The following is a 13,405-nucleotide window of genomic DNA, read 5'->3' on the forward strand; positions in this document are numbered from 1 at the left end:
CCCGCGGGCCGCGTTGCTCCTCTGCCGCCCGGCCCGGCTAGCGGGGTGCCGCCTTGCTGGCGCGCCTCGCGACCCACGGGGGTGCCCGCCTTGCTGACGCCCCTCGAGACCCACAGGGTGCCCGCCTTGCTGGCGCGCCTCGCGACCCACGGGGGTGCCCGCCTTGCTGGGGCCCCTCGCGACCCACAGGGTGCCCGCCTTGCTGGCGCGCCTCGCGACCCACGGGGGTGCCCGCCTTGCTGGGGCCCCTCGCGACCCACAGGGTGCCCGCCTTGCTGGCGCGCCTCGCGACCCACGGGGGTGCCCGCCTTGCTGGGGCCCCTCGCGACCCACAGGGTGCCCGCCTTGCTGGCGCGCCTCGCGACCCACGGGGGTGCCCGCCTTGCTGGGGCCCCTCGCGACCCACGGGGGTGCCCGCCTTGCTGGGGCCCCTCGCGACCCACAGGGGTGCCCGCCTTGCTGGCGCGCCTCGCGACCCACTGGGGCCCGCCCGGCGCGGGCTGTCCGGGGAAAGGACAAGGGCGCTGAGGACGAGGGGCTGTAATTGGGCGCTCGTGGACTTCTTTGGCTTTTTGAAGTTTCAGAAACAGCGCTACAGCCTGGGCGAGCTGCCCAGCCCTGGAGGACGCTGTGCACGGCCAGGAACGCCGCGGGGCCGGGGCGGCGGGGACAGGGAGGACGGGGACGGCGGGGAGGACGGAGACGGCGGGGAGGGGGGGGAGGACGGAGACGGCGGGGAGGGCGGAGACGGCGGGGAGGGGGGGGAGGACGGAGACGGCGGGGAGGGCGGAGACGGTGGGGAGGACGGGGAGGGCGGGGAGGACGGAGACGGTGGGGAGGACGGGGAGGGCGGAGAGGACGGAGACGGCGGGGAGGGGGGGGAGGACGGAGACGGCGGGGAGGGGGGGGAGGACGGGGACGGCGGGGAGGGGGGGAGGACGGGGAGGGCGGGGAGGACGGAGACGGCGGGGAGGGGGGGGAGGACGGAGACGGCGGGGAGGGGGGGGAGGACGGGGACGGCGGGGAGGACGGAGACGGCGGGGAGGGGGGGGAGGACGGAGACGGCGGGGAGGGCGGAGACGGTGGGGAGGACGGGGAGGGCGGAGACGGTGGGGAGGACGGGGAGGGCGGGGCCATGAGGACGGGGAGGACGAGGAGGATGGAGACGGCGGGGACGGCAGGGGGCGGGGGGGGGGAGGACGGCGACGGCGGGGAGGAGGGGGAGGAGGGGGGGAGGGGGAGGGCGGGGCTGCGGGGCTCCTGCCAGGGACCGCCGCCCGCAGTCTGCCAGAGCCGCGGAAGCTCCCTTGTCCGTGTGGCAAATTAAGGATGTGGGGACATTATACATTTTTCTCAAAATTTAAAGATGCGAGCGCCTTTATCCTCCACATCAATGTGTTCATTCGTTCATTTATTTAACGAACTTGCACTAAAGTGTCCTCTGCCGAGCGCTGCAGACGCAAAGGCAGTAAGGCAGGGACTCTCCGCCCGCGAGAATCTCACGCTCCCACGGGGGCAAGGCACGTGACATCTCCTTTTGTCCCTCCAGATCCATTCTCCACCCTGCCCAGTGCCCTGGCAGCTAAGTCCCATGGACAGCCTCAGCTGGGCTCCCTCGCCCTCTGGCAGTAGCTGGGTTCCCGCAATAGAGAGCACAGAGGGAAAGCAGTGCGGAAGAGAAGGCAAGCTTGTCACTCCCCACCTCCTGCAAGGGGGCCTCCGCCAGAGCCCGGGACTCTCCCCCGGACTCTCCCCCGGGGTTGGCAGTGGCTCCCTACGGTGTAGGCACCGAGAGCTTTAGCATTCCTCTTGGTTCCCCTCGACCTGTAAATGACCCCTTTGTTAGACTTTCTCTCATTTATTTCCTAGACAACGAGACAAGGAAGCAAGCTGTCAGTAACATGTCCTGTGGCGTCAAGTGGGCAGTGAAGAGGGGCAAGGACTCATTGGTCCTTCCTGGGGGGCCAGATGAGGTGTGGCCTATTCGGTCCTGCTCTTAGTTAACCTTTCAGTTGCACACTGAAGTCTCCCTCGGAAGGTGGAATCAGCCGTCATTTTCCAGCAACTGCAATGGGAAAATGTGATGACAACCCAGGAAGCAAGTTCAATGGCCATGTGATTGACTGTATCATGAAGTTCCATTTATCTAAGAATAGGACTTTGCTCAACTTGCATTGATGCATCTTCCAGTTATGTGACACACTGCCTACTTAAAGTAGCACACAGAGCAAGTAAAGCTGTTTTTAAGATCTAATCTATTTCTAGTTGAGTAGAAACAAAAATGGCTAATGGTTATTGAGTTCCCAACTAATTACATACAGTATAATATAGTAATTATGTATGGAATTATGCATACAGATACTATGTATAGAACTATACATAGTTCTATGGTAATTTCTTACAGCATCAAGATGGAATAGTACCATTATTATTCCCATTTTATAGCCAAGGAAACTGAGGCTTAGGGAGATTTAGTGACTCACTCAAAGTCATACAGCTGGTAAGTGGCAGAGCCGGGATTTCAAGCCCATCTACCTCCACTCTCAACCACTATGCTCCCTAACAAAACATTTCCTCATATCGTGTTAGTTAAAGCAGCACTGGACGCTGTAACAGACCCCACATCTCAACGACTCGCCGTAGCAGCTTTCTCTCCCTCGTAGCAAGTCCATGTGGTAGTAGTTTATGCAGGAAAAGTCAGTTCCACGTAGACAGTCAAGGACGCAGGCAGACAGAGGCTCTGGCCTCTTCGACATATACTTCCAGGGTTGTCCTGAGTGTTAAAGAACAGTCAGCAGAAAGGAGAGAGAGAGAAGGAAGATTTTTGTAATTCAGGCTTGGAAATTCCAGACACAGATTCTACCCACATTCCTTTTGTTGGCACTTCATTGTGTGGCTGAGAAATCCAGTTGAGCTGAGCATGTAAGAGAAAAAAGAAAGGACTTGATGGACAGCGAGACACACCCCGCTTCCGATTGTAACTCCCACTTGAACAGAAGCATTCTCAGATGACAGGAAGCTCTGTCTGAATCTGATGACCTTAGAATTCAAAGGAAGATCAAGCGAATTCTATAATATTTACTTTTTGCTATCAATATTGTGTCAGTCAGGATCCAGTCAAGAGAACAGATAACACTCTAGGCCTTTCGAACAATGAAAATTTAATAAGGAATTTATGAAAAGGACTGAGGAGCCTACAGGGAACAGAGAGACTGCCCGAGGCTATGGGCACAGACTGGAAGGGCAGGAGGAAGAAGGGTGTTGCCACCACAGACCTGGGGCTTCCCAGCGAGGTGCCCAGAAGGAGGTGTGCTGGGGCAGGAGGCGAGACCACAGAGAGAGAGGACTGAGACTCTCTTCCTCATCGCCCCAAGTCTTCTAATAGTGCCTCCCTTCAGCTGAACCTATCACGAAGCCACTTGGCAAAGAAGCCTGAGAATGGCAGGTCCCCGCAGCACGGAGCAGAGCAGGAAGGGGCAGAGGACGGATCTAGGAGCAAACGGGCAAGTGAGCCACAGCAATATCCAACCCGCTCCAGACCTGCCCTTTAAACCTAGCAGCGGACAGATGGACTCTAATTGTTTCACTAATGTCTACACAAAGAAAGCAATATTAATACCTAGTTAGAGTTAAAAGCTAGTGAGACTCTTTTTTAGCCTTTGGTGGCTCTGTTATATCATATCTTGAAGTCAGGCAGACAGTCAGATTAAGTCATTGCCAGAGCAAATATTAGGTTCAACTTTCTGCCTTTTAAAAAATTAATCAGAAACTTAGAAAACTCTACAAAAGAAAAGAATCCATTCAGCATTCACTCACTTACTCATTTAGGTGTTAGGCTCTCTGCTATGGCCTGGGATAGGTCTACAACCTAACAATGGTCCAAACACCCAGCCACTTTCTTACTGCAATGAATAATAGCATTTCGTTGTTGTTTGTTTTCCTCTTCAGTGTCTAAACTGCCTTTCTGAGTATGGACAATTCCCCTAGTGAGAGTCTGCTAGAAGGTAGAGATTCACCCCACTATGGAAACTGAAGATGCCAGATACTTCTCTTTTCCTCCTGGAAGTAGCTATGGGACACATGACCAAGGCTTAGCCAGTTGGACGTTCCTGCCTGAGGCCTCAACTCTCAATGACCAGAGACGAATGGATAGTTTAGCAAGTATCATGCCTGCGGCTTCCAGACAAGGCAGGTCCAGAGGTGGCAGTGGTTGCCATGGCGGTTCCAGCAGAGCATCCTAGTTGGTCATTCCTGCGGTGGCTGTCTGATCTCCCCTGGTTCCCATTTGTTCTTCAAATCTAGTTTATCAGCCTCCCCTTTGATCTTCCAGCTATTCATTTTCTACTTAAGTAAGGGGTCATGTCTATTACTTCAGCCAACTGACTGACACATTTATCAATACTTGAACTCACTTGCCCCTTTGTTGTTCTTTTCGTCTGTCTGCAAACTTCAGCCTTTGTTTGTTGACTCTTGTCTCCCTTCTTTGTTCCCACATCCTAACTTTGGATTGGTACCAGGAAAAAAAAACCCACACTGTCAGACTGGAACAGCTTCACAAGTTCAGGCTCTGTGACCTCAGCCATCACCCTTCCAGGAACACTTGGCTCCATACCTGGTCCCCCAAACAGCCACTGGAACTTTTAGACGTTCTTCTCAAGCCCCACCTCCACCATCCCTTGTCCTCCTCATTCCCAAGAACTTGCAACAAACAACCTAACCGCCTACTTCACAGGGAAAATATTAAGAGACCGCAAGATAAACTCAATTGAATAAGCAATCATTGCATGAATTGTTAAAGCTGCTCTCAGTATGTAACTACTGTTTCGTGTGTCCCTGTTTCACCTTAAGATTATTTTTGCTAAAACAGACCCAAGTCATTGTCAGAGCAAATATGAGGTTCAACTTTTTGCCTTTTAAAAAAATAAATCAGAAACTTCGAAAACTTCCAAAAGAAAAGAATCCATTCAACATTCACTCACCTACTCATTTCAGTGCCAGGCTCTCTGCTATGAGCTGGGATAGGTCTACAACCTAACATGGTCCAAACAGACCACATAGACTTTTTCTGTCCACAGAGTATGTTAGTGTGTGTATTATGTGTGTGTACATATGTGTGCGCATGTGTGTCACATTGCATCTTTTTGTTGGAATAAACCCTCTATTTCTATTTATTTTGTACTATAAATGGATCAGCTATATTTGTGCTGTAACTAATGTTGTTTCTATTAAGTTTATTTATTTAGGATATACTTCCAAAATAGAATTACTGGATTAAAGGGCATGAAGAATGTTTAAAGAAGCAGCTATATAATATTCTCCAGAAAGATACAACCCTTCTACATTAGAAAAGCATATTTTGTTTTCTGAGAGTGACCATGAAGTGCTGGATACATTGGATATTATTATTTCTATTAATTTTTGCTACCTTATTTTATATTCTTTTTTTCTAATAGCTCACACACTCTTTTTCCATGAGACAATATACTATCCCTTCTTCTAGATCACCTTTAATGGCCTACTGAATGCATTCTACCTGTTGATTCTTATATTCATGTGCTTGCTATATTGGAACAATAAAGCTTTTATCAGATGTCCCATTTGTTTCCTCTATCTTGTTAATTTCTTTCAATATTTAGTAAATTGTGCATACATAAAATTTGAGTTTGACTTGACATATTTGATTATATGCATTGCATCCCTGATCAGAGCCAATACTTCTTAAAGCTCAAATACTTCTTTCTCCTCCACAGCTGGATTAGATTGGCAGGATGCTTTTCAAAAGATATTTTTCTTTACTATATTGTTATTAAATATTTAACTCTTTGACACATCTGAAGTTTACTTCAATATAGCATGTGAAGTACAGATCCAATGTAATTTTCCTCCATACTGCTATCTGCTTGCTTGACAATATTTATTAAACAGTGATTTATCCCCCACCCCCACACCCAGAAATTTTTTTAACTCCCAACAATGATTTTTCAATCCAATATTTTTCATTGTGCAGTCAAAGGAGTGAATCATTGGAGGAAGCTAACGTAGATAATTTAGACCTAAAAACTTTCCTTTAAAAATCAGGGATTTGGGGCTTCAAAAAAGCAACTGATGAGCACATGGAAAGTTAAGGCTAAAAGGAATTTTTAAATTATTTTGTTCAACTCTTCTCTCTTATTACAAATGAGGAAACTGAAGCACCGGGGAATTAAATATGGTACAAGGCACTCTGCTAGGGATATGGGAACGTATGGAGAACTAAGGCATGTAGCCAGAGATCAAGGAGATGCATTGCTGAAGAAAAATGCATACAAGCATAAAAAATACTGCCAATAAAAATATATAGCTTATGATACATGGAAATAGACAGCTAATAATAAAATATACCACTACTAATAAAAAATCTACAGCTAATAATAATGGCAGCTACTGTTAATTGAAGATTTATTTGTGGGCCAAGCACTGTGCATCTCTTTTAAGCCCCATAATGACCCTATAGACTATGTATCATTATTCTCATTCATATCCCTAGTAATTTGCCCAAGATCTGCCACCAAGTGGCAGAAGCCAGCTCCGAGCTTTGTCTCTCTGACTTGGAGGCCTTTTCCCACTACGCAACACTGCCTCCCAGCTACCTGGTGGTAAAAGGCATGCCAACCTCATAGACTCTACACTAAAGAACCTATACCTTTAACCACTTCCGGACGAGCATCCACTACAGTCGGCAGCCACAGATGCACGTGCGCAGCCCCGCGGCGACTGTACCGACAGCCATGATATGACTTTTCTAATTTTTCATTTATCAAAATAAAATTGTGAACATTTAAACATAACGTAATGAAAACATATATGTGCATGTTACCTGTTCTGATTTACATGACAAGTAAAGCTACCTGTAAAGTAAAACAAGCTTTCAGTGCTTTCAAGCTTCCCCATCACAGGAGAGCACAGCTGACTCCTGGGCCGGCAGCGCAGAGCGCATGCGCGGGCGGGGCTGGGGGCGCGGCTTCCGGCGGTGAGGACGAACCCAGTGGTTAAGACAAAACCCAACCACCTACAAAGTTCATTTGAAACTGGCTAAAAGAGCTGTCTCAGTTACTAAAATTATGTGATGTGGGACAAATCAAGGGACTATTTAGAACTCAGTTTACTTAGCTCTGAAAAGAGGGCATCAAACAAGATGAACTCTAAAATCTCTTCTGATTTTAAAATTCTAGGATGCTAATTTCTACTCACTTTTTGTTCTTCCATATATAATAAAAATAGAACAAAATTTTAAAAGAAGTAGAACCCATTTTTGACTGGATTAAAAATATTTTTCTGAAGCATAATTCAGGGCCAATACGCTTTATACAAATTAAGTTTAGAATGGTCATAAAAGGAAAATCATAAATTAACTGAAATATTTTACAACCATTTTATACTAACATATAATGTAAAAAGCTGATTTATTTTGACAGATTAAGTATGATGATGCTATAAGATAATATGGGAGAATAAACATTATGTTTCATTTAAAGTTACAATAATTATTATAATAATAAACATATACTTGTTCAGTGAGTGAACAAGGGAGCAAGTTTTATTTAACTAGGTTGTATTGCCTGGTCAAAAAATATATTTATTAATTCTAAGCTACTAATGCTACAACTTCAACTATATTTTTTAGCAATTATTAACTAAATGATAATTTTTGTTTAAATCATTTTCATCTATGAATGGAGGCATATGTTAAGTATTCGGGCTAACAAGAGTAGCCCACCAGATCTTAGATCTGAGTAGATTTTTTTCCTTTTTGAATAGAAACAGAATTCTGAAATACTTGCTAGAGCATAATAAGCTCCTGCCAATAAACAAGAAATTCAGCCTTTCCCACCACTGGTGCTGCCACAGACAAAAGAGGTATCTGATGATAGCGTTTCTGTAGTTGTACCTTAAATCTTCCAGGAAAGGGATCTAAGGAGTTTCATATATTCAAAAGAAATAGAAATTATGATTAAAAGGAAATGGGTATTTTTTAAAAAACCAATTAAACTAAGTCATATTATTAAATGGAAATAGAAAAAAATATTTACTGGAGATTTCTAAAAACAAAATACTTTGGACTGATTAAGGATAGACATTAAAAAAAAAAAGAATAGACATAAAATATCTCTCAAAATGCCTCTTAGTCGTGTGTTCTGAGTTCCTGGGATTTTTAAGTGCACATTTTCTATTCAAAATCTTTAACATTGGAGACATATTGCCTGGAGAGGGCGCTCTTTCCTTTAACACCAAGATCCATTTGCTAACCGCCTAATATGCAAACAGATCTGTGATGTAGCACCAGCTACATAGCACATTTCATTACTCAGATTTCCAGTAGTGATGCTTTTAAAAAAATTAAATTTAGTAAAAAATAGTCACAGTGTATGTTTTTATATAAAGAATACAGCTTAAAGCATGAGAAGGAAAGGGACTCTTGCATGTCCAGAATAAAAATTAAGAAATAGAACAATTCCAGTGACTTGGAAGTTCCTCTACATTTCTTCCAACTCCTCTCATTCCTAATGGAATCACTTTCCTGAATTCCATCTTGACAATTTCCTTGCCTTTCTTTATAGTTTTATTACCCACATACTATTTAATTTTGCCATTTTTCAGCCTTAATTGTAGTGTATCAAACAGCATGAATTCTTCTGGGACCGCCTGCCTTAACTGATGCCGAGTGTTTGAATGAAAGCATACTCACACGTGTAGCCGCAGTTGCTCGTTGGTGGCATGCAGTGTTCTGTCACGTCAACAGAGCACACAGAGCATGGCAGACTTTTTGCTTGGTTGCTGGCATAAGTAACACTGCTGTGAGCCTTTTTGCATGAGCCTCTTATACACCCGTGCAACAGTTTCTTTAACACAGGGACTGGCAAACTCCAACCCACGGGACAAATCCAGCCCACTGCCTGATTTTTACATTTTAAATGGTTGAAAAAAGACGAAGAAAAATAATAATATTTTGTGATATGAAAATTATATGAAATCTAAGTTTCAGTATCCACCAAGGAAGCTGTAAAACAACACAAACGTACCTGCTCACGCACGTGCCGTATGGCGGCCTTCACGCCGCAGTAGAGTTGAGTGGCTGTAACAGAGCTTCGGGCCCACAAAGTCCGAAACATTTACTATGTGGCCTTTTATGAAAAACATTTTCAGATCCCTGAGGTTATGTAATTAAGACAGAAAGGCTGAAACACAGAATATGTACATTTTAAGTTTCATTTGTTTTCCAAGGTGACTCTACCAATATACACCCCCATCACCAGTGTATTAACATTCTCAGTGTTCTCATGGGGGATACAGGAAAAACCCATCCGCTATAGAAATAAAGAAGCTACTTTTCTGTGTACATATGACTTGTGGTAGCAGTTTGCAACATTTTTGCTATAATTGCAATAAACTATTAATAATAATTATGGTGGTCTTCGCTAATCTCGGATAATCTCCCTTTGTTTAAGCCTGTCAGTCCTGGAGTGTTAATATCGTCCAGTTGAAATCCTCCCGTGGCACCTTGACGAAGGCCAGGCCCTGGGGTGCCCGGCCTTTCCACACAGAGGGTCTCATTGACTGAAACCATCCGTGGGCCTCCTACAACACCAGGATGGTACCAAGTGAATCGATACAGATGTAGATATATAGTCGGTACAACGGCTGTGTGCTTGTGCGTTTGCCCTGCAACCCTCCCAACATAAGCTTTAGTATTTCAGATCTTGTTTTCCTGGCAGGCCTCATGATAACTGATGTGTCTTCATGCAGCAAGTATGTCAACAAATATTTTAGTATCAACCATGTATGCTGTTCCAGGCTCTGACAAGAAGAAAAATGGCATCTATTAGAGAAAAAATGTCAAAGGACTCAAGTAGTATAAAAGAGAAACCCCTTTTATACTTAATACAAAATAATTATACAGTATTAAGAAAGAAAATACTGGATTCAGTTAAGTGTGTCGGGGCTGTACCCTGTTCTAACTCCACTTTCTCACGTGGATGGAAGGGGGCCGCCTTTGCAAGAGGCGGCTCACGGCAGTGGAGATCCAGTGCGGCTGACACCTGCGAGGTGTTATGTTTTAACTCTTTGCTCTTTTTTTTTTTTTTATAAGTTGGTCCAACTTTATTAAAACCTTTTACAGAAGACACCATTCAAATAATCAGTTTGTGGTTTTAAGGCCTGTAGAAATCTGAGTTATGTTTTACTACAAAAGAATATAAAATACATTAGTTCAAACTATAGCATAAAAAGAAATTTTAAAAATGAACAGTATATCTTCATAAAATGTTTGCAAATAATTTCTTTCTAAGCACTTACAACTAGTTACAGCTCTTTTAAAAATGCAGGTAACCAGTTTGAATTTAATGAGAAAACCTATACTTACCATAACATGAAACGTGTTCACATTGAGGTACTTCAGCCCCAACTTTCACAAACTATTGCAAGTTAGAAGATACTTTGTTGCTAAATGGAAAAAAATTCACATTTTTTCACATCAGGGAAAATTATACTAGACTTAACAGTTTTAAATGAGCAGTAGCTCACATTAGAGAGAAATCACCTCTTGCCTCACAAATGCAAAATAAATTCTCTAGACTCCCCTTTCTGTAGAGACTATCAGCTCCCTATCAAAGCTTGGACCTCAGTAATTAGCACATTTAGAAATGAAAACACACTTCAATATGAGAATTGGCTAGAATAGACATCTCCTGCAGGAAGCTTCTGTGATTGTTTTTGTTAAGCATTCTCTCAATCTTCAAGCTCCTTAAAACCCACTCCATTCCCAAGATCACTGAAAATGAAAAGAATAAATCAGATGGCCCTGACAGCAACCTTCATCATGTCAAGGCATTGTTTTAACTTGTGTCTCTGATACTTCATCCCATTTCTGACTGCAATGTCTCCCCCACCTCTTGGAGTATTTGAGGTTCTTCATATTACAAACTCTTGCTTTTTTTTTTTTTAAGCTTTAGGTATAACATTTACATTTTTTTGAAAAAATGTGTTTAGTAAATACTCTTCAAGTCTGCACCTAATTTCCTGATATGTAAAGCATAGAAGCTTTAGTTCCCTGGGACTAAGGCTTGCTTTTGCACCAACTATTAATATTTAGGAAGGCTCCTTGTTTCTAAGTTTTCCTTTAACAATCAGAATTCATAAAAAACAAATTCAGTTGTGAAACACCTGTTACTAATTTAGAGCAAAGCTATACAACATAGCAAAACCCCATTTATTAAACTTTATCTCATGCAAACTTAATAATTCCAGGCCCCAGTATAGATCATGAACCTACTTAGACTCAAACATGGTAAAACAAATTTAAAATTTTTTCCAGTCTTCCTAAAAGAAGTGCAGATCAAATCTGTTGCCAAGGAACACAGTTTCTGAAATGGTAACAGAAAATCATTCTGGTGACCCGACACATGGCCAAGATTCTAAGACTAGAATTAGAGGCATTCTTTTGTATTCTGTCCTTTAATAATTTTCAGAGGAAAACCATGAAGAGGCTTCCAGCTCAGCAGATAATGATCACAGCCTGGTAAAAATGAGCTGGTTTGAAGACCTTGGGTAAGGTTCAATAAATTCAACAGGCCAAAGGAGTGAGTTTTTCACCGATGGAGCTCTCACCACTCACTGGTTTTGTGCCAGTTTTCCATAGCCTCCTCTCCCAGCATCATAGTCTTGCCGATACTCATCTCGTGCCTGGCCCCCAGATCGCCCACGTCCGTACTGCCTGCCCTCCTTAAAGCCTGCATCCCAATCTGTGCGAATGATCCGGTCACCCAGACGAGTTCCATTTATGTACCGCATGGCATTTTCTGCATCTGCTCTTGAATAGTATTCCACGAAACAGAATCCGCATGCTGTTTTTTTCATTTTATCCAGACCGAAAATGATTTTCTTTATGTCACCGCTTTTGCTGAAGAGTTCATAGATTTGTTCTTCAGTTGTGTAAAAGGAAAGATTTCCAACATACAATGTACAGCTTTTCTTCAGTAATTTTTCCTGTTCTTCACTGTCACCCCGGAAGTGCTGGTCCCGGTACTGGCTCAGCTCCACTAGGAGTCGCTGCGCAGCGCCGTCAGGCCGCCCGACATAGTGCAGAGAGGTGGACAAGGACGCGGCACTCCGGGAACAACGAGGTGGCGTCCTCTTTGCTCTTTTATATAACAAATTAATTTCGATAAATATCATGTAATAATTAGTCATAATATTCAACTTCTTGATTTTATAGTTTAAAACCATTAACAATTTAAAAATGAATGCAATCCAATTGTAAAGATATGTATCCAAACACACTAAACTGCTTCACATAATTCAAATTTGCATTTTACCAAAAATATTACACCTCATAGTTTCTACGACATTTCACTGCTTTAAAATTTAAACACACATAAAACTCTAAGTGTCCCAGGAGGGGAAGTAACTCACGTTCTGTTTCTCGTCTTGTGGGAGCGGTTTCCTTCGAACCTGCAGTTTAGCTGCGGGCACACCTGCCGCCAGGCGGGCGCTGCACCTGCGCCTCGGCGGGGAGGACGGCGGGCTCTGCGCCTGCGCCTGGGCGGGGAGCTCCGCGGGGAGGACGGCGGGCGCTGCGCCTGCGCCTGGGCGGGGAGCTCCGCGGGGAGGACGGCGGGCGCTGCGCCTGCGCCTGGGCGGGGAGGACGGCGGGCTCTGCGCCTGCGCCTGGGCGGGGAGCTCCGCGGGGAGGACGTCGGGCGCTGCCCCTGCGCCTGGGCGAGGAGCTCCGCGGGGAGGACGGCGGGCGCTGCGCCTGCGCCTGGGCGGGGAGGACGGCGGGCGCTGCCCCTGCGCCTGGGCGAGGAGCTCCGCGGGGAGGACGGCGGCCCGACGCCGGGAGCTTTCCAAGTCTGGGGTTCTCCTCAGTAACTTCCACGTGGCATCCAACATTTATTCAAGAATCAGTAATACAAATGCACTGCATCGAAGCTGCCACAGACACGGCCAGGGACCGGGACACAGGGAGAGTCAGCAGGAGGCTTTGCGACTTGCCGCGACCGCAGGGCTCACCGTGCCCCGCGCCGTGTGCGGTGTGGAGCCGCCGGCCCGCGCGGCCGCAGAGCGAGAACCCAGGCCGGTCTGCTCGGCTCCTGTCAAAGGCTGCAGATGGTAAAAGAATGGAAAACATGTGTTGTTTTAACCTGCTAAACTCTAGGGTAGTTTGTTATCTAGCAACAGAAAACTAACACAGTAGAAAAGAAAAAGGAAAAAATGACGTTTCAAGATACCCATAAATTGTTTTCTTACTATTCTCTTAATATTTATATTAGCTTTAACTTAGCCAACATTTAATTTTAATGGACATTGAACAAAATTATTTTTAGATAATTAAAAAAGAAATATTTTCATTCTGCAGATGGATGGTGGT

The 13,405-nt window shown here is 45.0% G+C and overlaps 1 long non-coding RNA gene and 1 pseudogene across 1 annotated transcript; both read right to left on the reverse strand.

Moving 5' to 3' along the window:
• Positions 1–1,412: 1,412 nt before the first annotated feature.
• On the reverse strand, positions 1,413–12,542 carry LOC105874848 (uncharacterized). Its single transcript, XR_012918648.1, has 5 exons — positions 12,448–12,542; positions 10,400–10,479; positions 9,060–9,215; positions 2,619–2,773; positions 1,413–2,065 (listed from the first exon to the last, which is right to left on the reverse strand). It is a non-coding gene; the product is annotated as an uncharacterized LOC105874848 (long non-coding RNA).
• LOC142870087 (nuclear cap-binding protein subunit 2 pseudogene) lies at positions 11,232–12,175 on the reverse strand (annotated as a pseudogene).
• Positions 12,543–13,405: the final 863 nt, after the last annotated feature.

This window comes from Microcebus murinus, chromosome 3 (assembly GCF_040939455.1).
Source record: "Microcebus murinus isolate Inina chromosome 3, M.murinus_Inina_mat1.0, whole genome shotgun sequence".
In the NCBI taxonomy this organism is placed as follows: domain Eukaryota; kingdom Metazoa; phylum Chordata; class Mammalia; order Primates; family Cheirogaleidae; genus Microcebus; species Microcebus murinus.